At 45.7% G+C, this 25,807-nt stretch overlaps 9 non-coding genes across 9 annotated transcripts; all 9 read right to left on the bottom strand.

The window, feature by feature from the left end:
* Nucleotides 1-5,057: 5,057 nt before the first annotated feature.
* Nucleotides 5,058-5,177, bottom strand: trnal-caa (transfer RNA leucine (anticodon CAA)). The gene is made up of 2 exons: nucleotides 5,140-5,177; nucleotides 5,058-5,103 (listed from the first exon to the last, which is right to left on the bottom strand). It is a non-coding gene; the product is annotated as a tRNA-Leu (tRNA).
* A 1,805-nt stretch (nucleotides 5,178-6,982) lies between these two features.
* On the bottom strand, nucleotides 6,983-7,102 carry trnal-caa (transfer RNA leucine (anticodon CAA)). The gene is made up of 2 exons: nucleotides 7,065-7,102; nucleotides 6,983-7,028 (listed from the first exon to the last, which is right to left on the bottom strand). It is a non-coding gene; the product is annotated as a tRNA-Leu (tRNA).
* A 2,725-nt stretch (nucleotides 7,103-9,827) lies between these two features.
* Nucleotides 9,828-9,947, bottom strand: trnal-caa (transfer RNA leucine (anticodon CAA)). The gene is made up of 2 exons: nucleotides 9,910-9,947; nucleotides 9,828-9,873 (listed from the first exon to the last, which is right to left on the bottom strand). It is a non-coding gene; the product is annotated as a tRNA-Leu (tRNA).
* Nucleotides 9,948-14,257: 4,310 nt separating this feature from the next.
* Nucleotides 14,258-14,378, bottom strand: trnal-caa (transfer RNA leucine (anticodon CAA)). The gene is made up of 2 exons: nucleotides 14,341-14,378; nucleotides 14,258-14,303 (listed from the first exon to the last, which is right to left on the bottom strand). It is a non-coding gene; the product is annotated as a tRNA-Leu (tRNA).
* A 1,590-nt stretch (nucleotides 14,379-15,968) lies between these two features.
* trnal-caa (transfer RNA leucine (anticodon CAA)) lies at nucleotides 15,969-16,089 on the bottom strand. The gene is made up of 2 exons: nucleotides 16,052-16,089; nucleotides 15,969-16,014 (listed from the first exon to the last, which is right to left on the bottom strand). It is a non-coding gene; the product is annotated as a tRNA-Leu (tRNA).
* A 1,464-nt stretch (nucleotides 16,090-17,553) lies between these two features.
* trnal-caa (transfer RNA leucine (anticodon CAA)) lies at nucleotides 17,554-17,674 on the bottom strand. Its single transcript has 2 exons — nucleotides 17,637-17,674; nucleotides 17,554-17,599 (listed from the first exon to the last, which is right to left on the bottom strand). It is a non-coding gene; the product is annotated as a tRNA-Leu (tRNA).
* Nucleotides 17,675-19,579: 1,905 nt separating this feature from the next.
* trnal-caa (transfer RNA leucine (anticodon CAA)) lies at nucleotides 19,580-19,699 on the bottom strand. Its single transcript has 2 exons — nucleotides 19,662-19,699; nucleotides 19,580-19,625 (listed from the first exon to the last, which is right to left on the bottom strand). It is a non-coding gene; the product is annotated as a tRNA-Leu (tRNA).
* A 1,597-nt stretch (nucleotides 19,700-21,296) lies between these two features.
* trnal-caa (transfer RNA leucine (anticodon CAA)) lies at nucleotides 21,297-21,416 on the bottom strand. The gene is made up of 2 exons: nucleotides 21,379-21,416; nucleotides 21,297-21,342 (listed from the first exon to the last, which is right to left on the bottom strand). It is a non-coding gene; the product is annotated as a tRNA-Leu (tRNA).
* Nucleotides 21,417-22,985: 1,569 nt separating this feature from the next.
* trnal-caa (transfer RNA leucine (anticodon CAA)) lies at nucleotides 22,986-23,105 on the bottom strand. Its single transcript has 2 exons — nucleotides 23,068-23,105; nucleotides 22,986-23,031 (listed from the first exon to the last, which is right to left on the bottom strand). It is a non-coding gene; the product is annotated as a tRNA-Leu (tRNA).
* Between the last annotated feature and the right edge of the window lie 2,702 nt (nucleotides 23,106-25,807).

The following is a 25,807-nucleotide window of genomic DNA, read 5'->3' as shown; positions in this document are numbered from 1 at the left end:
ATTGTGTATTCTAACTGAACAGGAGAACACACATTTCCTTTGTGTAAAAACAAAGCACAACCATTCATTCATCCCAACTGATTGAACAGGCAGTGCCAAACACTCTCCATTCCTGCACCACAAACAATCTGCACTCACTCAGCTTTTGCACACCAACACCATTTTACAATCTGTTAGGAAACATGCTTTTCTCAGTAGCTTTTGCATCTCCAACTTCACCAAAGACAAGCAATACAGCTGCCACTCAAACACGACTCCTTCTAAAACAAACATGAGGGAGTAACTGGTGTGATCAGCAAGTTTGTGGATGACACGAAGATGGCTGGACTTGCTGATATTGATGAACAGTGTCGGACAATACAGCAGGATATAGATAGGGTGGTAAATTGGGTGGAGAAATGGCAGATGGAATTTAATCCAGATAAATGCGAGGTGATGCATTTTGGAAGAAATAATATAGGGGGGAGTTATACAATAAATGGTAGGACCATTATGAGTATAGAAACACAGAGGGACCTAGGTGTGCAAGTTCACAAGTCCTTGAAGGTGGCAGCACAGGTGGAGAAGGTGGTGAAGAAGGCATATGGTATGCTTGCCTTTACAGGAAGGGGTATAGAGTATAAAAACTGGAGTCTGATGTTGCAGTTGTATAAAACATTGGTTATTCCGCATTTGGAGTACTGCATCCAGTGCTGGTCGCTGCACTACTGGAAGGACGTGGAGACCTTGGAGAGAGTGCAGAGGAGGCATAATGCTGCCTGGTATGGAGGGTCTTAGCTATGGGGAGAGATTGGGTGTATTGAGGTTGTTCTCCCTGGAGAGACAGAGAATGAGGGGAGACCTAACAGAGGTGTGTCAGATTATGAAGGGTATAAATAGAGTGAACAGTGGAAAGCTTTTTCACAGGTTAGATGCGAAAATCACAAGGGGTCAAGGGCTCAAGGTGAGAGGGGCGAGGTATAATTCAGATGTTAGAGGGATGTTTTTCACACAGATGGTTGTGGGAGCCTGGAATGCACTGCCAAGTAGGGTGGTGGAGGCAGATATGCTAGGATTGTTTAAGCGTTACCTAGATAGGCAAATGAGCAGACTGCAGATGGAGGGATACGAAAGAATGTTCTGGTTGAAGATCAAGAGCCTCAGGATGTTCCTGGGAATTAATACATTCCTATCGGCCGTCCAACAAATTTTAAGGCTTACCTCTCTGTTACGTTGGAGCTACTGGGGATCTTCCATTAACGTCTGTTCCTTCTGTTGTATGTTTATTGATGTCTCCTTTTTACATCCACAGGTGATTCGATCCGCCTTGTTGGCCAACAAGGGGTCTTACACGCGGTGGGTTGTGCGAGGGCTGCTCTTGGATGTTGCTTCGAGAGTTGCCTAGTGCTTCACGTCGTTAGTGTACGCTTAAATTGGACCAACTGACGGGCAACACGAGAGCTCAGTGACTATCACTGTCTGCTGTGCAGATACAGGGACCCGGGTCGGATCTCCGGCTTGGGTCAATGTCTGTGGGAGTTTGCACATTCTTCCCATGCTTGTGTGGGTTTTCTCTGGGTGCTCCGGTTTCCTCCCACACCCCAAAAACGTACTTTTAGGCTGACTGGTGTCAATAAATTGTCCCGAAATTGGATCTCCCTTAATCTGGCGCATATATAATTCCCTAAATTTCCACCCTCTTTATTGTGGAGTTCACTAGATGTAGACAAAAGTTGGAGGCAGAAGAAGGATTTGAATAAGGCACTCACTGAGTGTTAAACTGGGCAGCGTGGGCTTGTAGAGCCGAAGGGCCTGTTTCCTGCGCTGTGCTGTTCTTTCCACTGTGTACTACATATTGTGCGTCCTAACTGAACAGGACAACACACATTTCCTCGGACACTTGGCCTGTTTGTCAGAAGCAGCAGTGTGCTCAATGGGATTGAAAGGTATAATGGTGGAAAACACTGTGCAATGCAGCAAGCAGGTGGTCACAGCTGACCCGTCCTAAGATTGCTGCTTCTGTAATTGAATCTTAAAGTTTGTGAAATGCACTGTGATTCGGTGCAGGAAGACAGAGACAAATGTGTTGTGTGTAAAGTTTTGTGTGTGAGTGATATGATTGTAGAACATAGAACATAGAACAATACAGCACAGTACAGGCCCTTCGGCCCTCGATATTCTGCTGAGCTATGTCCACACCTAAATTCAAGCTATCCCACTCCCTATCATTTGGGTGTGTTCCAAGTGCCCAGCTGATAACCGCTTGAAAGTTCTTAAAGTGTCCGAGAAAACTATCACAGCAGGCAGTGCATTCCACACCCCAACCACTCTCTGAGGAAAGAATCTACCTCGGACATCCCTCCACTTTCTCCCACCATCAAACTTATAGTTATGCCCCCTAGTGACAGCTATATCCACCCGAGGAAATAGTCTCTGCATGTTCACTCTATCTATCCCCCTCGTCATTCTTATAAACCTCCATTAAGTATAACCCAGGTAATTATAGGCCGGTGACCTTGACATCCGTCGTAGGGAAATTGTTGGAGAAGATTCTTAGAGTTAGGATATATGCGCATTTAGAACTGAATAATCTCATTAGCGATAGACAGCATGGTTTTGTAAGAGGGAGGTCATGCCTCACAAATTTGGCTGAGTTTTTTGAGGAGGTGACAAAAACGATTGACGAGGGAAGGGCATTGGATGTTGTCTATATGGATTTTAGTAAAGTATTTGACAAGGTCCCTCATGGCAGGCTGGTGCAAAAGGTTAAATCTCACAGGATAAAAGCTGAGCTCGCTAGATGGGTGGACAACTGGCTTGACCATAGAAGACAGAGGGTAGCAGTGGAGGGGTCTTTTTCCGGTTGGAGGTCTGTGATTAGTGGTGTTCCGCTGGGCTCTGTACTGGGACCTCTGCTGTTTGTGACATATATAAATGATTTGGAAGAAGATGTAACCGGTGTGATCAGTAAGTTTGCGGACGACGCACAAAGATGGATGAACGTTGTCAGAGAATACAGCAGGGTATAGATAGGCTGGAAAATTGGGCGGAGAAATGGCAGATGGAATTTAATCCAGATAAATGCGAAGTGATACATTTTGGTAGAACTACCAAAGAACTACCAAACTACGAGGCTGCCGTCGGTGGTGGTAGAGGCGAACTCACTGGGTCTTTTAAAAAACTTCTGGATGAGTACATGGGATTCAATGGGATTGGGAGCGATAGATTGTTCTATGGCCTGGTAGGTATGGATATGATTGGCGCAACTTGTGGGCCGAAGGGCCTGTTTGTGCTGTAATGTTCTATGTTCTAAGTCATCTCTCATCGTCATCCGCCCTAAAGAGAAAAGCCCCAGCTCCCTCAACCTTTCCTCATAAGACCTACCCTCCAAACCAGGCAGCATCCTGGTAAATCTCCTCTGCACTGTCTCCAATGCTTCCACAGCCTTCTTATAGTGAGGTGACCAGAACTGCACACAATATTCCAAATGTGGTCTCACCAAGGTCCTGTACAGTTGCAGCATAACCCCACAGCTCTTAAACTCAAACCCCCTGTTAATAAAAACTAACACACTATAAGCCTTCTTCACAGCTCTATCCACTTGAGTGGCAACCTTCAGAGATCTGTGGGCATGAATCCTAAGATCTCTCTGTTCCTCCACATTCCTCAGAACCCTGCCATTGACCCTGTAATCTACATTCAAGTTTGTCTTAGCAAAATGAATCACCTTGCACTTATCAGGGTTAAACTCCATCTGCCACTTTTCAGCCCAGCACTGCATCCTGTCAATGTCTCTTTGCAGCCTGCAAGGGCCCTCCACCTCATCCACTACTCCACCAATCTTGGTGTCATCAGCAAATATACTAACCCACCCTTCAGCCTCCTCTTTCAAGTCATTGATAAATATCACAAATAGCAGAGGACTCAGCACTGACCCCTGTGGTACATCGCTGGTAACTGGCCTCCAGTCGGAAAATTTTCCATCCACCACGACTCTCTATCATCTTTGAGACAGCCAGTTACATATCCAATCGGCCAAATTTCCTTCTATCCCACACCTCCTTAGCTTCATCATCAATGAAAGTATGCCATGGGGAACCTTTTCAAATGCCTTACTAAAATCCATGTACACGTAATCAACTGCTCTACCTTCATCGACACATTAGTTATCTCCTCAAAGTATTGAATATAAAAGTAGGAAGGTCTTGCTGCAACTGTACAGGGCACTGGTGAGGCCGCAGATGGAGTGCTGTGTGCAGTTTTGGTCACCGCACTTACGCAAGGATATTTTGGCCTTGGAGGGAGTGCAGAGGATGTTTACTAGGCTGATACCGGAGTTGAGGGGTTTGAACTATGGGGAGATGCTGAATAAACTAGGCTTGTATTCGTTAGAGTTTAGAAGAATGAGGGGAGATCTCATTGAGACATATAAGATGATGAATGGGATGGATAGGATAGAGGTGGAGAGGCTCTTCCCGCTCAGAAAGGACAGTAGGATGAGAGGGCACAGCCTCAAGATAAAGGGGGGGCGGTTTAGAACGGAGTTGAGGAGGAACTTCTTCACTCAAAGGGTGGTGAATCTCTGGAATTCTCTGCCTGTTGAAGTGGTGGAGGCTGCCTTGCTGAATATATTTAAGATGCGGGTTGATAGGTTTTTGATAGACAAGGGAATTAAAGTTATGAGGAGAGGGCGGGAATGTGGAACTGAGACACGATAGATCAGCCATGATCTTATTGAATGGCGGGGCAGGCTCGAAGGGCTAAATGGCCTACTCCTGCTCCTATTTCTTATGTTCTTATGTTAATTCAATCAAATTTGTGAGGCAACACATACCCCTCACAAAACCGTGCTGACGATCCCAGATTAAGCTGCACCTTTCCAAATGGTCAGAAATCCTATCCCTCAGAACCCTTTCCAGTAACTTACTGGAGATTGTGGAGATATTATGGAGATGTACTTTGCGTTTGTTTTGAATTGTAAATAGCATTGAAGCAGTAAAAGAAGGCAGGTGCAAATTGCATTTGAGTCTTGCAGACATTGTGTTTCCGGGGGTGACATTTGTCATGTAAAATGGAAATGTCAGGAGTGGGATTTGAACCCACGCCCCTAGAAAGGGACCAGAATTCACCAGCCTTAACACAAGACAAGGAATCATACTCCTTGAGTCTGGCGCCATAGACCACTCGGCCATCCTGACAACTTGCTCCCACTCAGCCTTTCCACGGTGTCCTACATATTGTGTATTCTAACTGAACAGGAGAACACACATTTCCTTTGTGTAAAAACAAAGCACAACCATTCATTCATCCCAACTGATTGAACAGGCAGTGCCAAACACTCTCCATTCCTGCACCACAAACAATCTGCACTCACTCAGCTTTTGCACACCAACACCATTTTACAATCTGTTAGGAAACATGCTTTTCTCAGTCCTTTTTGCATCTCCAACTTCACCAAAGACAAGCAACACAGCTGCCACTCAAACACGACTCCTTCTAAAACAACCCATCATCCAACCATCTTCCCAATTCAACATTTCACATTTTCATTCCCATGCCATTCCTTGATTCCAAGACATTAACATGATACATCTGCAATGACTTCTCTGCAAAGAGGGACCAGCACATCTTGATCCTGGAGATTTAAGAAAGGCAATTTGCACACCGTGAGCTTCTACCCAGTGGCATTAATCTGAATATTTCCTCCTGAAAGACCCAAACTTCAAAGGCTTCAATTCTGACAGCTTTGTGCTTCCACTGAAGGACTGAGTTGCAATGTTAAAGTCACTGGTATCCTTGCAGATAATTACGAAAGTAAGACAGTTGAATCTGGCTTTCTGGTTGGCAGTTGGTGACGAGTGGCGTACCGCAGGGATCGGCTCTGGGGCCTCAACTGTTTACCACATTCATAGACGACCTGGAGGAGGGGCCTGAGTGTAGGGTAATAAGGTTTGCTGATGACATGAAGATGAGTGGGAATGCGAAGTGTGTGGAAGACGCGGAAAGTCTGCAGAGAGATTTGGATAGGCTGAGTGAGTGGGCGAGGATCTGGCAGATGGTGGATAACGTTGGCAAGTGTGAGGTTATCCACTTTAGAAGGAACAATAGTAAAATGGATTATTATTTAAACGGTGAAAAATTACAGCCTGCTACTGCGCAGAGGGACCTGGGGGTCCTTGTGCATGAATCGCAAAAACTCAGTGCAGCAGGTGATCAAGAAGGCAAATGGAATGTTGGCTTTAATCGCAAGGAGGATAGAATATAAAAGCAGAGAGGACTTGCTGCAAATGTACAAGGTACTGGTGAGGCTGCAACTAGGGTACTGTGTGCAATTTTGGTCCCCTTATTTGCGAAAGGATATATTGGCCTTGGAGGGAGTACGGAGAAGGTTCACCAGGCTGATACCGGAGATGAGGGCGTTAGCTTATGAGGAGGGGTTGAGTAGAGTTGAGGAGGAACTTCTTCTCTCAGAGAGCAGTGAATCTCTGGAATTCTCTGCCCATTGAAGTGGTGGAGGCTACCTCATTGAATATGTTTAAGTCACGGGTAGATAGATTTCTGATCGATAAGGGAATTGAGAGTTATGGGGAGGAGGCGGGTAAGTGGACCTCAACCACTATTAGATCTCATTGAATGGCGGGGCAGGCTCGAGGAGCTATATGGCCTACTCCTGCTCCTTTTTCTTATGTTCTTATGCTCTTATGTTGGAAAACAATGTGCAATGCAGCAAGCAGGTGGTCACAGCTGACCCGTCCTAAGATTACTGCTTGCGAAATTGAACCTTAAATTTTGAAAGAAGCACTGAAATTCAGTGCATGAAGATTGAGAGAAATGTGTTTTGTGTAAAGTTTTGTGTGTGAATGATATGATTGTGGAGATGTAAGCTGTGTTTGTTTTGAATTGTAAATAGCATTGAAGCAGTAAAAGAAGGCAGGTGCAAATTGCATTTGAGTCTTGCAGACATTGTGTTTCCGGGGGCGACATTTGTCACGTAAAATGGAAATGTCAGGAGTGGGATTTGAACCCACGCCCCTCGAAAGGGACCAGAATTCACCAGCCTTAACACAAGGTAAGGAATCACACTCCTTGAGTCTGGTGCCTTAGACCACTCGGCCATCCTGACAACTTGCTCTCATGATGTGGGTATGCCGGCGTTGGACTGGCGTAAACACAGTAAAAAGTCTGACAACACCAGGTTTTAGTTGCTCTCACTCAGCCTTTCCACTGTGTGCTACATATTGTGTATTCTAACTGAACAGGAGAACACACATTTCCTTTGTGTAAAAACAAAGCACAAACCATTCATTCATCCCAACTGATTGAACAGACAGTGCCAAACACTCTCCACTCCTGCACCACAAACAATCTGCACTCACTCTGCTTTTGCACACCGACACCATTTTACAATCTGTTAGGAAACAAGCTTTTCTCAGTCCCTTTTGCATCTCCAACTTCACCAAAGACAAGCAACACAGCTGCCACTCAAACATTATAACATAAGAAATAGGAGCAGGAGTAGGCCATCTAGCCCTTCGAGCCTGCCCCGCCATTCAACAAGATCATGGCTGATCTGAAGTGGATCAGTTTCACTTTCCTGCTTTCTCCCCATAACCCTTAATTCCCTCGTGTATCAGAAACTTATCTACCCGTGACTTACATATATTCAGCGAGGTAGTCTCCACCACTTCAATGGGCAGAGAATTCCTGAGACTCACCACCCTTTTGAGTGAAGAAATTCCTCCTCAACTCCGATCTAAACTGTCCCCCCTTTATTTTGAGGCTGTGCCCTCTAGTTCTGCTATCCTTTCTAAGCGGGAAGTATCTCTCTACTTCTACCCTATCTCACCCCTTCATTATCTTTTTTGTGTCTATAAGATCCCCCCTCAGCCTTCTAAACTCTAACGAGTACAGATCCAGTCTATTCAACCTCTCCTTGTAGGCTAGCCCCCTCATCTCCAGTGTCAGCCTAGTGAACCTTCTCTGTACTCCCTCCAAGGCCAATATATCCTTTTGCAAATGCAGCGATCAAAACTGCACACAGTACTCCAGTTGCAGCCTCACTCGTGCCCTGTACAGTTGCAGCAAGACCTCCTTGCTTTTATATTCTATCCCCCTCGCTATAAAGGCCAACATCCCATTCGCCTTCTTGATCACCTGCTGCACCTGCAGACTGGGTTTTTGCGATTCGTGCACAAGGACCCCCAGGTCCCTCTGCACCGTAGCATGCTGCAGCTTTTCACCCTTTAAATAATAATCCCTTCTACTATTATTTCTTCCAAAGTGGATAACCTCACATTTGCACTCAAACACGACGCCTTCGAAAACAACCCATCATCCAACCATCTTCCCAATTCAACTTTTCACATTCTCATTCCCATGCCATTCCTTGATTCCAAGACAGTAATGTGATACATCTGCAACGACTTCTCCGCAAACTGTGACCAGCACATCTTGATCCTGGAGATTTAAGAAAGGCAATTTGCACACCGTGAGCTTCTACCCAGTGGCATTAATCTGAACATTTCCACCTGAAAGACCCAAACTTCAAAGGCTTCAATTCTGGCAGCTTTGTGCTTCCACTGAAGGACTGATTTGCAATGTTAAAGTCACTGGTATCCTTGCAGATAACTACGAAAGTAAGACAGTTGAATCCAGTTGTGTTTGCGCACACCAAGTTTCATTCTTGGACACTTGGCCTGTTTGTGAGAAGCAGCAGTGTGCTCAATTGGATTGAAAGGTATAATGGTATATTATATAAAGGTATAATGGGGTATAAAGGTATAATGGAATAGTATTTAAAGGGTGAAAAGCTGCAGCATGCTACTGTGCAGAGGGACCTGGGTGTCCTTGTGCGTGAATCGCAAAAACCCAGTCTGCAGGTGCAGCAGGTGATCAAGAAGGTGAATGGAATGTTGGCCTTTATCGCGAGGGGGATAGAATATAAAAGCAGGGAGGTCTTGCTGCAACTACAAGGCACTCGTGAGGCCGCAACTAGAGTACTGTGTGCAATTTTAGTCCCCTTATTTGTGAAAGGATATATTGGCCTTGGAGGGAGTACAGAGAAGGTTCAGCAGGTTGATACCGGAGATGGGGGGTTAGCTTATGATGAGACATTGAGTAGATTGGGCCTGTACTCGTTGGAGTTTAGAAGGCTGAGGGGGGATCTTATAGAGACATGTACGATAACGAAGAGGCTAGATAGGATAGAGGTAGAGAGATTCTTTCCACTTAGAAAGGAAGCCTGAACTAGAGAACGCAGCCTCAAAATAAGGGGGGGTCAGTTTCGAACAGAGTTGAGGAGGAATTTATTCTCCCAAAGGGTAGTGAATCTCTAAATTTTCTGCCCATTGAGGTGGTGGAGGCTACCTCATTGAATATGTTAAAATCACGGGTAGATAGATTTCTGACACATAAGGGAATTAAGGGTTATGGGGAGCAAGCGGGTAAGTGGAATTGATCCACTTCAGATCAGCCATGATCTTATTGAATGGCGGGGCAGGCTCGAAGGGCTATATGGCCGACTCCTGCTCCTATTTCTTATGTTCTTATGGTGGAAAACAATATGCAATGCAGCAAGCAGATGGTCACAGCTGACCCGTCCTAAGATGCTGCTTCTGTAATTGAATCTAAAATTTTGAAAGAAGCACTGAAATTCAGTGCATGAAGATTGAGACAAATGTGTTGTGTGTAAAGTTTTGTGTGTGAATGATATGATTGTGGAGATGTAAGCTGTGTTTGTTTTGAATTGTAAATAGCATTGAAGCAGTAAAAGAAGGCAGGTGCAAATTGCATTTGAGTCTTGCAGACATTGTGTTTCCGGTGGCGACATTTGTCATGTAAAATGGAAATGTCAGGAGTGGGATTTGAACCCACGCCCCTAGAAAGGGACCAGAATTCACCAGCCTGAACACAAGGTAAGAAATCACACTCCTTGAGTCTGGCGCCTTAGACCACTCGGCCATCCTGACAACTTGCTCTCACTCAGCCTTTCCACTGTGTGCTACATATTGTGTATTCTAACTGAACAGGAGAACACACATTTCCTTTGTGTAAAAACAAAGCACAACCATTCATTCATCCCAACTGATTGAACAGGCAGTGCCAAACACTCTCCATTCCTGCACCACAAACAATCTGCACTCACTCTGCTTTTGCACACCAACACCATTTTACAATCTGTTAGGAAACATGCTTTTCTCAGTCCCTTTTGCATCTCCAACTTCACCAAAGACAAGCAACACAGCTGCCACTCAAACACAACTCCTTCGAAAACAACCCATCAACCAATTATCTTCCCAATTAAACATTTCACATTCTCATTCCCATTGCCATTCCTTGATTCCAAGACATTAACGTGATACATCTGCAACAACTTCTCCACAAAGACTGACCAGCACATCGCGATCCTAGAGATTTAAGAAAGGTAATTTGCACACTGTGAGCTTCGGGGGCATGAAATGGTCTTGGCAGACAAGATTAAGGATAATCCAAAGGCATTTTATTCACCTGTTCGGAACAAAAGAGTTGTTAGAGAAAAAGTTGTTCCTTTTCGGGACAAAGGAGGGGAACTATGTTTGGAGCCTGAGGCAATGGGGGAGATCCTGAATGAATACTTTGCATCAGTATTCACAAAGGAGAGGGACTTGTTGTCTGGAAGTGTCTTGGAGGGAGTTGTTGACCCGTTGGAGAAAATCTCTATTACAAGGGTGGAAGTGTTAGGGTTTTTAGGTAGCATTAAAACTGATAAATCTCCAGGGCCTCATGGCATTTATCCTAGGTTGCTCAGGGAGATGAGAGATGAAATTGCTGGGCCTCTGACGCAAATCTTTGTCTCTTCTTTGGACACAGGTGAGGTCCCAGAGGATTGGAGGATAGCGAATGTGGTACCGTTGTTTAAAAAGGGTAGCAGGGATAACCCAGGTAATTATAGGCCAGTGAGCTTGATGTCAGTGGTAGGGAAGTTGTTAGAGAGGATTCTTAGAGATAGGGTGTATACACATTTAGAACATAGCAATCTGATTAGTGACAGGTAGCATGGCTTTGTAAAGGGGAGGTCGTGCCTTACAAATCTGGTAGAATTTTTTGAGGAGGTGACAAAAACGGTTGACGAAGGAAGAGCCGTTGATATCGTCTATATGGGTTTCAGTAAGGCGTTTGACAAAGTCCCTCATGGCAGGTTGGTGAAAAAGGTTAAGGCTCATGGGATACAAGGACAGGTGGCTAGATGGGTTGAGAACTTGCTTGGCAACAGGAGGCAGAGGGTAGCAGTGGAAGGGTCTTTTTCTAGCTGGAGGTCTGTGACTAGTGGTGTTCCGCAGGGTACCATACTTGGACCTCTGCTATTTGTGATATATATAAATGATTTGGAAGAGGGAGTAACTGGTGTGATCAGCAAGGTTGCAGATGACACGAAGATGGCTGGACTTGCTGATAGTGATGAACAGTGTTGGACAATACAGCAGGATATAGATAGGCTGGTAAATTGGGCAGAGAAATGGCAGATGGAATTTAATCCAGATAAATGCGAAGAAATAATGTAGGGGGGAGTTATACAATAAATGGTAGGACCATTAAGAGTATAGATACACAGAGGGACCTAGGTGTGCAAGTTCACAAGTCCTTGAAGGTGGCAGTACAGGTGGAGAAGGTGGTGAAGAAAGCATATGGTACGCTTGCCTTGATAGGAAGGGGTATTGGGTATAAAAGCTGGCGTCTAATGTTGCAGTTGTATAGAACGTTGGTTCGACCACATTTGGAGTACTGTGTCCAGTTCTGCTCGCCGCACTACCGGAAGGACGTGGAGGCCTGGGAGAGAGTGCAGAGGAGGTTTACTAGGATGCTGCCTGGTATGGAGGGTCTTAGCTATGAGGAGAGATTGGGCAAATTGGGGTTGTTCTCCCTGGAAAGACAGAGAGTGAGGGGAGACCTAATAGAGGTGTATAAGATTATGAAGGCTATAGATAAAGTGAACAGTGGGAAGCTTTTTCCCAGGTTGGATGCAAAAATCATGAGGGGTCACAGGCTTAAAGTGAGAGGGGCGAGGTATAATTCGGATGTTAGAGGGAGGTTTTTCACACAGATGGTTGTGGGGGCCTGGAATGCACTGCCAAGTAGGGTGGTGGAGGCAGGCATGCTAGAGTTGTTTAAGGCTTACCTCGACAGGCACATGAGCAGACTAGAGATGGAGGGATACAAAAGACTGTTCTAGTTGAGGATCAAGAGCCTCAGGACATTCCTAGGAATTAACAGATTCCTATCGGCCGTCCAACATATTTTAATGCTCACCTGTCTCTTAAGTTGGAGCTATTGGGGATCTCCTGTTAATGTCTGTTTGGGCTGTTGTATGTTTATTGATGTCTCTTTTTTACATCCACAGGTGATTCGGTCCGCCTTGTTGGCCAACAAGGGGCATACACGTGGTGGGTCATGTGAGGGCTGCTCTTGGATGTTGCTTCGAGAGCTGCCTAGTGCTTCACGTCGTTTGTTTACGCTTAAATTGGACCAATTGACGGGCAACACGACAGCTCAGTGACTATCACTGTTTGCTGTGCAGTTACAGGGACCCGGTTGGATCTCCGACTTGGGTCGGTGTCTGTGGGAGTTTGCACATTCTCCCTGTGCTTGTGTGGGTTTTTTCCGGGTGCTCCTGTTTCCTCCCGCACCCCAAAAACGTGCTTTTAGGCTGATTGCTGGAAATAAATTGTCCCTAAATTGAATCTCCCTTAATCTGGCACAAATTTAACTCCCTAAATTTGCATCCCCTTTATTGTGGAGTTCCATGAGATGTAGACAAATGTTGTAGGTAGACGAAGGATTGGAATGAGGCACTCATTGAGGGTTAAAATGGGCGGCGCGGGCTTGAAGGCCCGAAGGGCCTGTTTCCTGTGCTGTGTTGTTCTTTGTTCTACCCAGTGGCATTAATCTGAACATTTCCACCTGAAAGACCCAAACTTCAAAGGCTTCAATTCTGCCAGCTTTGTGCTTCCACTGAAGGACTGAGTTGCAATGTTAAAGTCATTGGTATCCTTGCAGTTAATTACGAAAGTAAGACAGTTGAATGCAGTTGTGTTTGTGCACACACCAAGTTACATACTTGGACACTTGGCCTGTTTGTCAGAAGCAGCAGTGTGCTCAATGGGATTGAAAGGTATAATGGTATATTATATAAACGTATAATGGGGTATAAAGGTATAATGGAATATTATTTAAATGTTGAAAAATTACAACATGCTACTGTGCAGAGGGACCTGGGTGTCCTTGTGCATGAATCGCAAAAACTCAGTCTGCAGGTGCAGCAGGTGATCAAGAAGGCGAATGGAATGTTGGCCTTTATCGCGAGGGGGATAGAATATAAAAGCAGGGACATCTTGCTGCAATTGTATAAGGTACTGTTGAGGCTGCAAATAGAGTAATGTGTGCAATTTTGATCTCCTTATTTGTGAAAGGCTATACTGGCCTTGGAGGGAATACAGTGAAGGTTCAGCAGGTTGATAGAGAGATGGGGGGGGGTTAGCTGATGAGGAGTGATTGAGGAGATTGGGCCTGTACCCATTAGACTTTAGAAGGCTGAGGGGTGATCAAAAAGAGACATATAAGATAATGAAGGGGCTGTATAGGATAGAGGTAGAGACATTCATTCCACTTAGAACGGAAACCAGAACTAGAGGACAGAGCCGCAAAATAAGGTGGGGGGGGCTGCAGTTTAGAACAGAGTTAAGGAGGAACTTCTTCTCTCAGAGGGTAGTGAATCTCTGGGGTTCTCTGCCTATTGAAGTGGTGGAGGCTACCACGTTGAATATGTTTAAGTCACAGGTAGATAGATTTCTGATCAATAAGGGAATTAAGGGTTATGGGGAGAAAGTGGGTAAGTGGAATTCATCCACTTCAGATCAGCAATGATCTTATTGAATTGGGGGGGCAGGCTCGAGGGACTAGATGGCCTACTCCTGCTCCTATTTCTTATGTTCTTATATCCTTATGTTGGAAAACAATGTGCAATGCAGCAAGCAGATGGTCACAGCTGACCCGTCCAAAGATGCTGCTTCTGTAATTGAATCTAAAATTTTGAGTGATGCACTGTAATTCAGTGCATGAAGATTGAGACAAATGTGTTGTGTGTAAGGTTTTGTGTGTGAATGATATGATTGTGGAGATGTAAGCTGTGTTTGTTTTGAATTGTAAATAGCATTGAAGCAGTAAAAGAAGGCAGGTGCAAATTGCATTTGAGTCTTGCAGACATTGTGTTTCCGGGGGCGACATTTGTCATGTAAAATGGAAATGTCAGGAGTGGGATTTGAACCCACGCCCCTAGAAAGGGACCAGAATTCACCAGCCTTAACACAAGGTAAGGAATCGACACTCCTTGAGTCTGGCGCCTTAGACCACTCGGCCATCCTGACAACTTGCTCATAGCTACTACTCAAAACAACTCCTTCTAAAACAACCCATCAACCAATCATCTTCCCAATTAAACATTTCACATTCTCATTCCCATACCATTCCTTGATTCCAAGACAGTAACGTGATACATCTGCAACGACTTCTCTGCAAACAGTGACCAGCACATCTTGATCCTGGAGATTTAAGAAAGGCAATTTGCACACCGTGAGCTTCTACCCAGTGGCATTAATCTGAACATTTCCACCTGAAAGACCCAAACTTCAAAGGCTTCAATTCTGGCAGCTTTGTGCTTCCACTGAAGGACTGATTTGCAATGTTAAAGTCACTGGTATCCTTGCAGATAATTACGGAAGTAAGACAGTTGAATCCAGTTGTGTTTGTGCACACACCAAGTTGCATTCTTGGACACTTGGCCTGTTTGTTAGAAGCAGCAGTGTGCTCAATGGGATTGAAAGGTATAATGGTATATTGTATAAAGGTATAATGGGGTAGAAAGGTATAATGGAATATTATTTAAATGTTGAAAAATTACAACATGCTACTGTGCAGAGGGACCTGGGTGTCCTTGTGTATGAATCGCAAAAATTTAGTCTGCAGATGCAGCAGGTGATCAAGAAGGCAAATGGAATGTTGGCCTTTATCGCGAGGGGGATAGAATATAAAAGCAGGGACATCTTGCTGCAATTGTATAAGGTACTGTTGAGGCTGCAAATAGAGTAATGTGTGCAATTTTGATCTCCTTATTTGTGAAAGGCTATACTGGCCTTGGAGGGAATACAGTGAAGGTTCAGCAGGTTGATAGAGAGATGGGGGGGGGTTAGCTGATGAGGAGTGATTGAGGAGATTGGGCCTGTACCCATTAGACTTTAGAAGGCTGAGGGGTGATCAAAAAGAGACATATAAGATAATGAAGGGGCTGTATAGGATAGAGGTAGAGACATTCATTCCACTTAGAACGGAAACCAGAACTAGAGGACACAGCTGCAAAATAAGGTGGGGGGGGGGGGCTGCAGTTTAGAACAGAGTTAAGGAGGAACTTCTTCTCTCAGAGGGTAGTGAATCTCTGGGGTTCTCTGCCTATTGAAGTGGTGGAGGCTACCACGTTGAATATGTTTAAGTCACGGGTAGATAGATTTCTGATCAATAAGGGAATTAAGGGTTATGGGGAGAAAGTGGGTAAGTGGAATTCATCCACTTCAGATAAGCAATGATCTTATTGAATGGCGGGGCAGGCTCGAGGGACTAGATGGCCTACTCCTGCTCCTATTTCTTATGTTCTTATATCCTTATGGTGGAAAACAATGTGCAATGCAGCAAGCAGGTGGACACAGCTGACCCGTCCTAAGATGCTGCTTCTGTAATTGAATCTAAAATTTTGAAAGAAGCACTGTAATTCAGTGCATGAAGATTGAGACAAATGTGTTTTGTGTAAAGTTTTGTGTGTGAATGATATGATTGTGGAGATGTAAGCTGTGTTTGTTTTGAATTGTAAATAGCATTGAAGCAGTAAAAGAAGGCAGGTGCAAATTGCATTTGAATCTTGCAGACATTGTGTTTCCGGGGGCGACATTTGTCATGTAAAATGGAAATGTCAGGAGTGGGATTTGAACCCACGCCCCTAGAAAGGGACCAGAATTCACCAGCCTTAACACAAGGTAAGGAATCGACACTCCTTGAGTCTGGCGCCTTAGACCACTCGGCCATCCTGACAACTTGCTCTCACTCAGCCTTTCCACTGTGTGCTACATATTGTGTATTCTAACTGAACAGGAGAACACACATTTCCTTTGTGTTAAAACAAAGCACAACCATTCATTCATCCCAACTGATTGAACAGACAGTGCCAAACACTCTCCATTCCTGCACCACAAACAATCTGCACTCACTCAGCTTTTGCACACCAACACCATTTTACAATCTGTATTGAAACATGCTTTTCTCAGTCCCTTTTGCATCTCCAACTTCACCAAAGGCAAGCAACACAGCTGCCACTCAAACACGACTCCTTCTAAAACAACCCATCATCCAACCATCTTCCCAATTCAACATTTCACATTCTCATTCCCATGCCATTCCTTGATTCCAAGACATTAACGTGATACATCTGCAACGACTTCTCCGCAAACAGTGAGCAGCACATCCTGATCCTGGAGATTTAAGAAAGGCAATTTGCACACCGTGAGCTTCTACCCAGTGGCATTAATCTGAACATTTCCACCTGAAAGACCCAAACTTCAAAGGCTTCAATTCTGGCAGCTTTGTACTTCCACTGAAGGACTGAGTTGCAATGTTAAAGTCACTGGTATCCTTGCAGATAATTACGAAAGTAAGACAGTTGAATCCAGTTGTGTTTGTGCACACACCATGTTGCATTCTTGGACACTTGGCCTGTTTGTCTACCTGATCTGCTGCAGGAATAGATGACCGGGGGGCATGGGACACTGGGGAGACCATGTAGATTCTACAACATGGAATGAATGAACACCGCTCGACAATCACCAGGCAGGAGTGTTCCTTGCAGTCAGTGAACACTTCAGCAGTCACGGGCATTCAGCCTCTGACCTTCAGGTAAGCGTTCTCCCAGGTGGCCTTCATGACACACGCCAGCATAGAGTCGCTGAGCAGAGACTGATAGCCAAGTTCCGCACACATGAGGACGGCCTCAACCGGGATGTTGGGTTCATGTCACACTATCTGTAACCCCCACGACTCCATCTGTGTCTGATCACATTATCAAACTCATTGTTCTGGGTCTGCTCTTCTCTCAGGTTTTAAGGTGGCCCAAGGTCTGACCAGTTCCCTGCAGTGATTTAAACACGACAGATTTAACTCTTTGTGTAAATGTCTGTGCCCAAAGTCAGTCCCTTTTACTGTCCCTTCCCAGAGTCCATTTGTGTCCTTTACTTTGATTCCACTCCAACAGTCTTCAGATTGCTGCTTGTGTAATTGAATCTTAAGGTTTGAAAGAAACACGGATGATTGGTGGATGAAGATTGAGACAAATGTGTTGTGTGTAAAGTTTTGTGTGTGAATGATATGATTGTGGAGATGTAAGCTGTGTTTGTTTTGAATTGTAAATAGCATTGAAGCAGGAAAAGAAGGCAGGTGCAAATTGCATTTGAGTCTTGCAGACATTGTGTTTCTGGTGGCGACATTTGTCATGTAAAATGGAAATGTCAGGAGTGGGATTTGAACCCACGCCCCTAGAAAGGGACCAGAATTCACCAGCCTTAACACAAGGTAAGGAATCGACACTCCTTGAGTCTGGCGCCTTAGACCACTCGGCCATCCTGACAACTTGCTCTCACTCAGCCTTTCCACTGTGTGCTACATATTGTGTATTCTAACTGAACAGGAGAACACACATTTCCTTTGTGCAAAAACAAAGCACAACCATTCATTCATCCCAACTGATTGAACAGGCAGTGCCAAACACTCTCCATTCCTGCACCACACACAATCTGCACTCACTCTGCTTTTGCACACCAACACCATTTTACAATCTGTCAGGAAACATGCTTTTCTCAGTCCTTTTTGCATCTCCAACTTCACCAAAGGCAAGCAACACAGCTGCCACTCAAACACGACTCCTTCTAAAACAACCCATCATCCAACCATCTTCCCAATTCAACATTTCACATTCTCATTCCCATGCCATTCCTTGATTCCAAGACATTAACGTGATACATCTGCAACGACTTCTCCGCAAAGAGGGACCAGCACATCTTGATCCTGGAGATTTAAGAATGGCAATTTGCACACCGTGAGCTTCTACCCAGTGGCATTAATCTGAATATTTCCACCTGAAAGACCCAAACTTCAAGGCTTCAGTTCTGGCAGCTTTGTGCGTCCACTGAAGGACTGAGTTGCAATGTTAAAGTCACTGGTATCCTTGCAGATAATTACAAAGAAGAAAGAACAGTACAGGATAGGAAACAGGCCCCTCAGCCCTTCAAGCCTGTGCCGCGCATTTGTCCAACTAGACCATTTGTTTGTATCCCTCCATTCCCAGGCTGCTCATGTGACAATCCAGGTAAGTCTTAAATGATGCCAGCGTGTCTGCCTCCACCACCCTACTTGGCAGGGCATTCCAAGCCCCCACCACCCTCTGCGTAAAAAACGTCCCTCTGATATTGGAATTATACCTCACCCCTCTCACCTTGAGCCTGTGACCCCTTGTGATCGTCACCTCTGACCTGGGAAAAAGATTCCCACTGTTCCCCCTATCCATACCCTTCATAATTTTATACACCTCTATTAGGTCTCCCCTCATTCTCCATCTTTCCAGGGAGAACAACCACAATTTGCCCAATCTCTCCTCATAGCTAAGACCCTCCAGACCAGGCAACATCCTGGTAAACCCCCTCTGCGCTCCCTCCAAGGATTCCACGTCATTCCAGTAGTGCGGCGACCAGAACTGGACACAGTACTCCAAATGTGGTCTAACCAGCGTTTTATACAGCTGCAACATCAGACTCCACCTTTTATACTCTGTACCCCGTCCTATAAAGGCAAGCATGCTATATGCCTTCTTCTCCACCTGTGCTGCCACCTTCAGGGATTTGTGGACTTGCACATCTAGGTCCCTCTGTGTTTCTATACTCTTGATGGCCCTGCCATTTATTGTATAGCTCCCCCCTACATTAATTCTTCCAAATGCATCACCTCGCATTTATCTGGATTAAATTCCATCTGCCATTTCTCCACCAAATTTTCCAGCCTATCTATATCCTGCTGTATTGTCTGACAGTGCTCAAAGAAAGGGTTCACAGCTATCCACAAGTGTTATAAAAGTAAGACAGTTGAATCGAGTTGTGTTTGCGCACACCAAGTTGCATTCTTGGACACTTGGCCTGTTTGTCAGAAGCAGCAGTGTGCTCAATGGGATTGAAAGGTATAATGGTGGAAAACAATATGCAATGCAGCAAGCAGATGGTCACAGCTGACCCGTCCTAAGATGCTGCTTCCGTAATTGAAACTAAAATTTTGAAAGAAGCACTGAAATTCAGTGCATGAAGATTGAGAGAAATGTGTTGCGTGTAAAGTTTTGTGTGTGAATGATATGATTGTGGAGATGTAAGCTGTGTTTGTTTTGAATTGTAAATAGCATTGAAGCAGTAAAAGAAGGCAGGTGCAAATTGCATTTGAGTCTTGCAGACATTGTGTTTCCGGTGGCGACATTTGTCATGTAAAATGGAAATGTCAGGAGTGGGATTTGAACCCACGCCCCTAGAAAGGGACCAGAATTCACCAGCCTTAACACAAGGTAAGGAATCACACTCCTTGAGTCTGGCGCCTTAGACCACTCGGCCATCCTGACAACTTACTCTTCTTCAGCCTTTCCACTGTGTGCTACATATTGTGTATTCTAACTGAACAGGAGAACAAACATTTCCTTGGTGTCAAAACAAAGCACAAACCATTCATTCATCCCAACTGATTGAATGGGCAGTGCCAAACACTCTCCATTCCTGCACCACAAACAATCTGCACTCACTCAGCATTTGCACACCAACACCATTTTACAATCTGTTAGGAAACATGCTTTTCTCAGTAGCTTTTGCATCTCCAACTTCACCAAAGGCAAGCAACACAGCTGCCACTCACCTTTTATACACACAGCCCACACTCGGTCTTTCGGGTTGAACCAAGTAAACAAACTTAAATTACATTCGGACAAAGAAAAAGGGGGCAGCTCCCCAAAAGGAGGGGGAACGGTCCGAACAGAAACAAAAAGTACAAAGGAAACTTAAGACACTTCCAATCAAATGTGATTGTCGGGGTGTATAAGGCACCTCACCCTCTGCGGTGCCCAACGGGCACGGAAGGTGTCGACTGTGCCTGTGGACACTGCGTGCTCCCTGTCCAGGGACACCTGGCCGCGAACGTAGCCGCGGTAGAGGGGCAGACAGTAGGGATGGACGACCCCGTCGATCACCCGCTGCCTGGACCCGTTGATGGCGCGTCTCGCCAGGCCCAGGAGCAGGTTCACGAGGAGATCGGCATCCCGACCCTCCCCTCTCCGCACCGGGTGTCCGTAGATCAGGAGCGTGGGACTGAAATGCAAACAGAACATCAATAAAAGGTTATTCAGAAAATCAAAAAGGGAGTGCAATCTCTAACACAAAACGTAGACGTGGTCCACGGATTCCACAAGGCCACAGAAAGAGCAGTCTCGGGAGCCCACGAACCAGTGAATCCTACGGTTGTGTGGCACTGCTGCGTGAGCACCCTCCACCCCAGGTCCCCGAGGTAATTGGGGGAGATCCCTCCATAGAGGGACCTCCATCGGGGACCTCCGCCGCCTGGCGGCAACAAGGCCCGCCAAGGTGTGTCCGGGCGACGGGCGAGGACGCGGTAGTGGAAGGTGTGCAGCAGCAGCCCGGACAGGAAACGCCTCCGCGTGCTGCAAAAAGGCACGGAGAACATTTCTGCGAGGCGGCTCATGCTGTGGGGCACCTGACCCGGGGAGGGGGGTCCCGGCTTCAGGCCAATGTGAAATTCCGTCCAAACAGGGGAACGCTCGGATGGGATCCCACCGCACGCCTGAGCCGCCTTGAGTTCGCGTGTACTTTCAGGGCCGAGCACGACCGTCCTAAGGTCTTGGATGGCTTTGGCCGCGTGCCGGACGGACACCCCCGCGCGCTCAGCCAGCACGCCAGGGTTCATCCAGCCCGCTCCTCCTCCATCCAGCACGTCCCCGATCCTGGTCACCCCGGTGTCCAGAGCCTCCCTCTACGTCAGCCACCTGAAGTTATACGGCTGGAGGTACGGATTCCTGAGCAACGGCTCTCACATCAGAGCCGCTACTCCTGACGGGGGAGAAGTGCATCGCGAGGTGACCGCGTTCCAGACGGTGAGGAGGTCCTGGTAAAAGATGGGCAACTCCTGCAGGGAGGTCAAAATGAAAAGGGGAATGTCAGGAGTGGGATTTGAACCCACGCCCCTAGAAAGGGACCAGAATTCACCAGCCTGAACACAAGGCAAGGAATCACACTCCTTGAGTCTGGCGCCTTAGACCACTCGGCCATCCTGACAACTCGCTCACAGCTGCTACTCAAAACAACTCCTTCTAAAACAACCCATCAACCAATCATCTTCCCAATTAAACATTTCACATTCTCATTCCCATGCCATTCCTTGATTCCAAGACATTAACGTGATACATCTGCAATGACTTCTCCGCAAATAGTGACCAGCACATCTTGATCCTGGAGATTTAAGAAAGGCAATTTGCACACCGTGAGCTTCTACCCAGTGGCATTAATCTGAACATTTCCACCTGAAAGACCCAAACTTCAAAGGCTTCAATTCTGGCAGCTTTGTACTTCCACTGAAGGACTGAGTTGCAATGTTAAAGTCACTGTTATCCTTGCAGATAATTACGAAAGTAAGACAGTTGAATGCAGTTGTGTTTGTGTACACCAAGTTGCATTCTTGGACACTTGGTCTCTTTGTCAGAAGCAGCAATGTGCTCAATGGGATTGAAAGGCATAATGGTATATTATATAAAGGTATAATGGGGTATTATTTAAATGGTGAAAAATTACACCATGCCACTGTGCAGAGGAACCTGGGGGTCCTTGTGCATGAATTACAAAAACTCAGTCTGCAGGTGCAGCAGGTGATCAGGAAGGCGAATGGAATGTTGGCCTTTATAGCGAGGGAGATAGAATATAAAAGCAGGGAGGTCTTGCTGCAACTGTACAGCAATACCTCCCTGTCTTGCTGTACCCTGAGGCTGCAACTAGAGTACTGTGTGCAATTTTGGTCCCCTTATTTGCGACAGGATATATTGGCCTTGGAGGGAGTACAGAGAAGGTTCAGCAGGTTGATACCAGAGGTGGGGTGGGGGTTAGTTTATGAGGAGAGATTGAGTAGATTGGGCCTGTACTCATAGGAGTTTAGAAGGCTGAGGGGTGATTTTATAGAGACGTATAAGATAATGAAAGGGCTCGATAGGATAGAGGTAGAGAGATTCTTTCCACTTCAAAAGGAAACCAGAACTAGAGGGCACAGCCTCAAAATAAGTCGGGGGGGGGGCAGTTTAGAATAGAGTTGAGGAGGAACTTCTTCTCTCAGAGGGTAGTGAATCTCTGGAATTCTCTGCCCCTTGAAGTGGTGGAGGCTACCTCGTTGAATATGTTTAAGTCACAGGTACAAACATTTCTGATCGATAAGGGAATTAAGGGTTATGGGGAACAGGCGGATAAGTGGAATTGATCCACTTCAGATCAGCCATGATCTTATTGAATGGTGGGGCAGGCTCAGGGGGCTGGATGGCCTACTCCTGCTCATATTTCTTATGTTCTTATGATAGAAAACAATGTGCAATGCAGCAAGCAGGTGGTCACAGCTGACCCGTCCGAGGATTGCTGCTTCTGGAATTGAATCTTAAAGTTTGAAAGAAGCACTGAAATTCAGTGCATGAAGATTGAGACAAATGTGTTGTTTTGTGTGTGAATGATATGATTGTGGAGATGTAAGCTGTGTTTGTTTTGAATTGTAAATAGCATTGAAGCAGTAAAAGAAGGCAGGTGCAAATTGCATTTGAGTCTCGCAGACATTGTGTTTCCGGGGGCGACATTTGTCATGTAAAATGGAAATGTCAGGAGTGGGATTTGAACCCACGCCCCTAGAAAGGGACCAGAATTCACCAGCCTTAACACAAGGTAAGGAATCACACTCCTTGAGTCTGGCGCCTTAGACCACTCGGCCATCCTGACAACTTACACTGTTTCTGTCTTTCCACTGTGTGCTACACATTGTGTATTCTAACTGAACAGGAGAACACACATTTCCTTTGTGTTAAAACAAAGCACAACCATTCATTCATCCCAACTGATTGAACAGACAGTGCCAAACACTCTCCATTCCTGCACCACAAACAATCTGCACTCACTCAGCTTTTGCACACCAACACCATTTTACAATCTGTATTGAAACATGCTTTTCTCAGTCCCTTTTGCATCTCCAACTTCACCAAAGACAAGCAACACAGCTGCCACTCAAACATGACTCCTTCTAAAACAAACATGAGGGAGTAACTGGTGTGATCAGCAAGGTTGCAGATGACACGAAGATGGCTGGACTTGCTGATAGTGATGAACAGTGTCGGACAATACAGCAGGATATAGATAGGCTGGTAAATTGGGTGGAGAAATGGCAGATGGAATTTAATGCAGATAAATGTGAGGTGATGCATTTTGGAAGAAATAATGTAGGGGGGAGTTATACAATAAATGGTAGGACCATTAAGAGTATAAAAACACAGAGGGACCTAGGTGTGCAAGTACACAAGTCCTTGAAGGTGGCAGTACAGGTGGAGAAGGTGGTGAAGAAAGCATATGGTATGCTTGCCTTGATAGGAAGGGGTATTGGGTATAAAAGCTGGCGTCTAATGTTGCAGTTGTATAGAACGTTGGTTAGACCACATTTGGAGTACTGTATCCAGTTCTGGTCGCCGCACGACTGGAATGATGTGGAAGCCTTGGAGGGAGCGCAGAGGAGGTTTACCAGGATGCTGCCTGGTATGGAGGGTCTTATCTATGAGGAGAGATTGGGCAAATTGTGGTTGATCTCCCTGGAATGACGGAGAATGAGGGGAGATCTAATAGAGGTGTATAAGATTATGAAGGGTGTAGATTGAACAGTGGGAAGCTTTTTCCCAGGTTGGATGCGAAAATCATGAGGGGTCACAGGCTTAAGGTGAGAGGGGCAAGGTATAACTCAGATGTTAGAGGGATGTTTTTCACACAGATGGTTGTGGGGGCCTGGAATGCACTGCCATGTCAGGTGGTGGAGGCAGAGACGCTAGGGTTGTTTAAGAGTTACCTAGGTAGGCACATGAGCAGACTGGAGATGGAGGGATACAAAAGAATGTTCTAGTCGTAGATCAAGAGCCTTAGGACGTTCCCGGGAATTAATAGATCCCTATCGGCCATCCAACAAATTTTATGGCTTACCTGTCTCTTACGTTGGAGCTATTATTGATCTTCCTTTAATGTATGTATAGTCTATGTATGTTTATTGATGTCTCCTTTTTTACATCCACAGGTGATTTGGTCCACCTTGTTGGCCAACAAGGGGCATACATGCAGTGGGTTGTGCGAGGGCTGCTCTTGGATGTTGCTTCGAGATTTGCCTAGTGCTTCACGTCCTTTAGTGTACGCTTAAACTGGACCAACAGACGGGCAACACGAGAGCTCAGTGACTATCACTGTCTGCTGTGCAGTTACAGGGACCCGGGTCGGATTTCCGGCTTGGGGGAATGTCTGTGGGAGTTTCCATATTCTTCCTGTGCTCGCGTGGGTTTTTTCCGGGTGGTCCGGTTTCCTCCCACACCCCAAAAATGTGCTTTTAGGCTTAATGGTGTCAATAAATTGTCCCTAAATTGGATCTCCTTTCATCTGGTGCACAGAGAATTCCCTAAATTTGCACCCTGTTATCGTGGAGTCCACTAGATGTAGACAAAAGTCACAGGTAGAAGGACTTTAATAAGGCACTCACGAAGCGTTAAAATGGGCGGCGCGGGCTTGTAGGGCCAAAGGGTCTGTTTCCTGTGCTGTGCTGTTCTTTGTTCTACCCCAGTGGCATTAATCTGAACATTTCCAGCTGAAAGACCCAAACTTCAAAGGCTTCAATTCTGGCAGCTTTGTGCTTCCACTGAAGGACTGAGTTGCAATGTTAAAGTCACTGGTATCCTTGCAGATAATTACAAAAGTAAGACAGTTGAATCCAGTTGTGCGAAAATGAATGAAAACACATTGAGACAAATGTGTTGTGTGTAAAGCTTTGTTGTGAATGATATGATTGTGGAGATGTAAGCTGTGTTTGAATAATGATCTGGAGGTGGGGCGGGCTGTTAACGCACAAATAAGTGCGGCGTGCAGGAATGGGACGGCCGTAGTTATGGGGGATTTCAATCTACATATAGATTGGTCGACCCATGTTGGACGCGGTGGGCTCGAGGAGGAGTTCTTGGAATGCTGCCAGGATAGTTTCCTGGAACAGTGTGTGTTGGAGCCGACGAGGGAGCGAACTATCTTGGATCTGGTGTTATGTAATGAGGCGGGTAGAATTAGGGACCTTGCGGTGAAGGATCCTCTTGGGGAGAGTGATCATTGTATGGTGGAGTTTCTGGTGCAGATGGAGGAGGAGAAAGTGGGTTCCCGGACGCGCGTCCTTTGTTTGAACAGAGGGGAGTACGGTAGGATGAGAGAAGAATTGGCGAATGTGGACTGGGGGAGCACGTTGGAAGGTAGGTCTGCTGAGGAGCAGTGGAGGATCTTTAAGGAGATCTTTCTTGGTGCTCAGCAGAAATTTATTCCAATGGTCAAAAAGGACAGTAGGAGGAGAGGTAATAAGCCGTGGATAACGAAGGAGGTGAAGGAAAGTGTTAAATTAAAAGCGGAGGTGTTTAGAGTAG

This window comes from Carcharhinus amblyrhynchos, chromosome 20 (assembly GCF_965287045.1).
Source record: "Carcharhinus amblyrhynchos chromosome 20, sCarAmb.v2.hapA, whole genome shotgun sequence".
NCBI classification, from domain to species: domain Eukaryota; kingdom Metazoa; phylum Chordata; class Chondrichthyes; order Carcharhiniformes; family Carcharhinidae; genus Carcharhinus; species Carcharhinus amblyrhynchos.
This window is presented reverse-complemented; position numbering and strand designations above follow the sequence as displayed.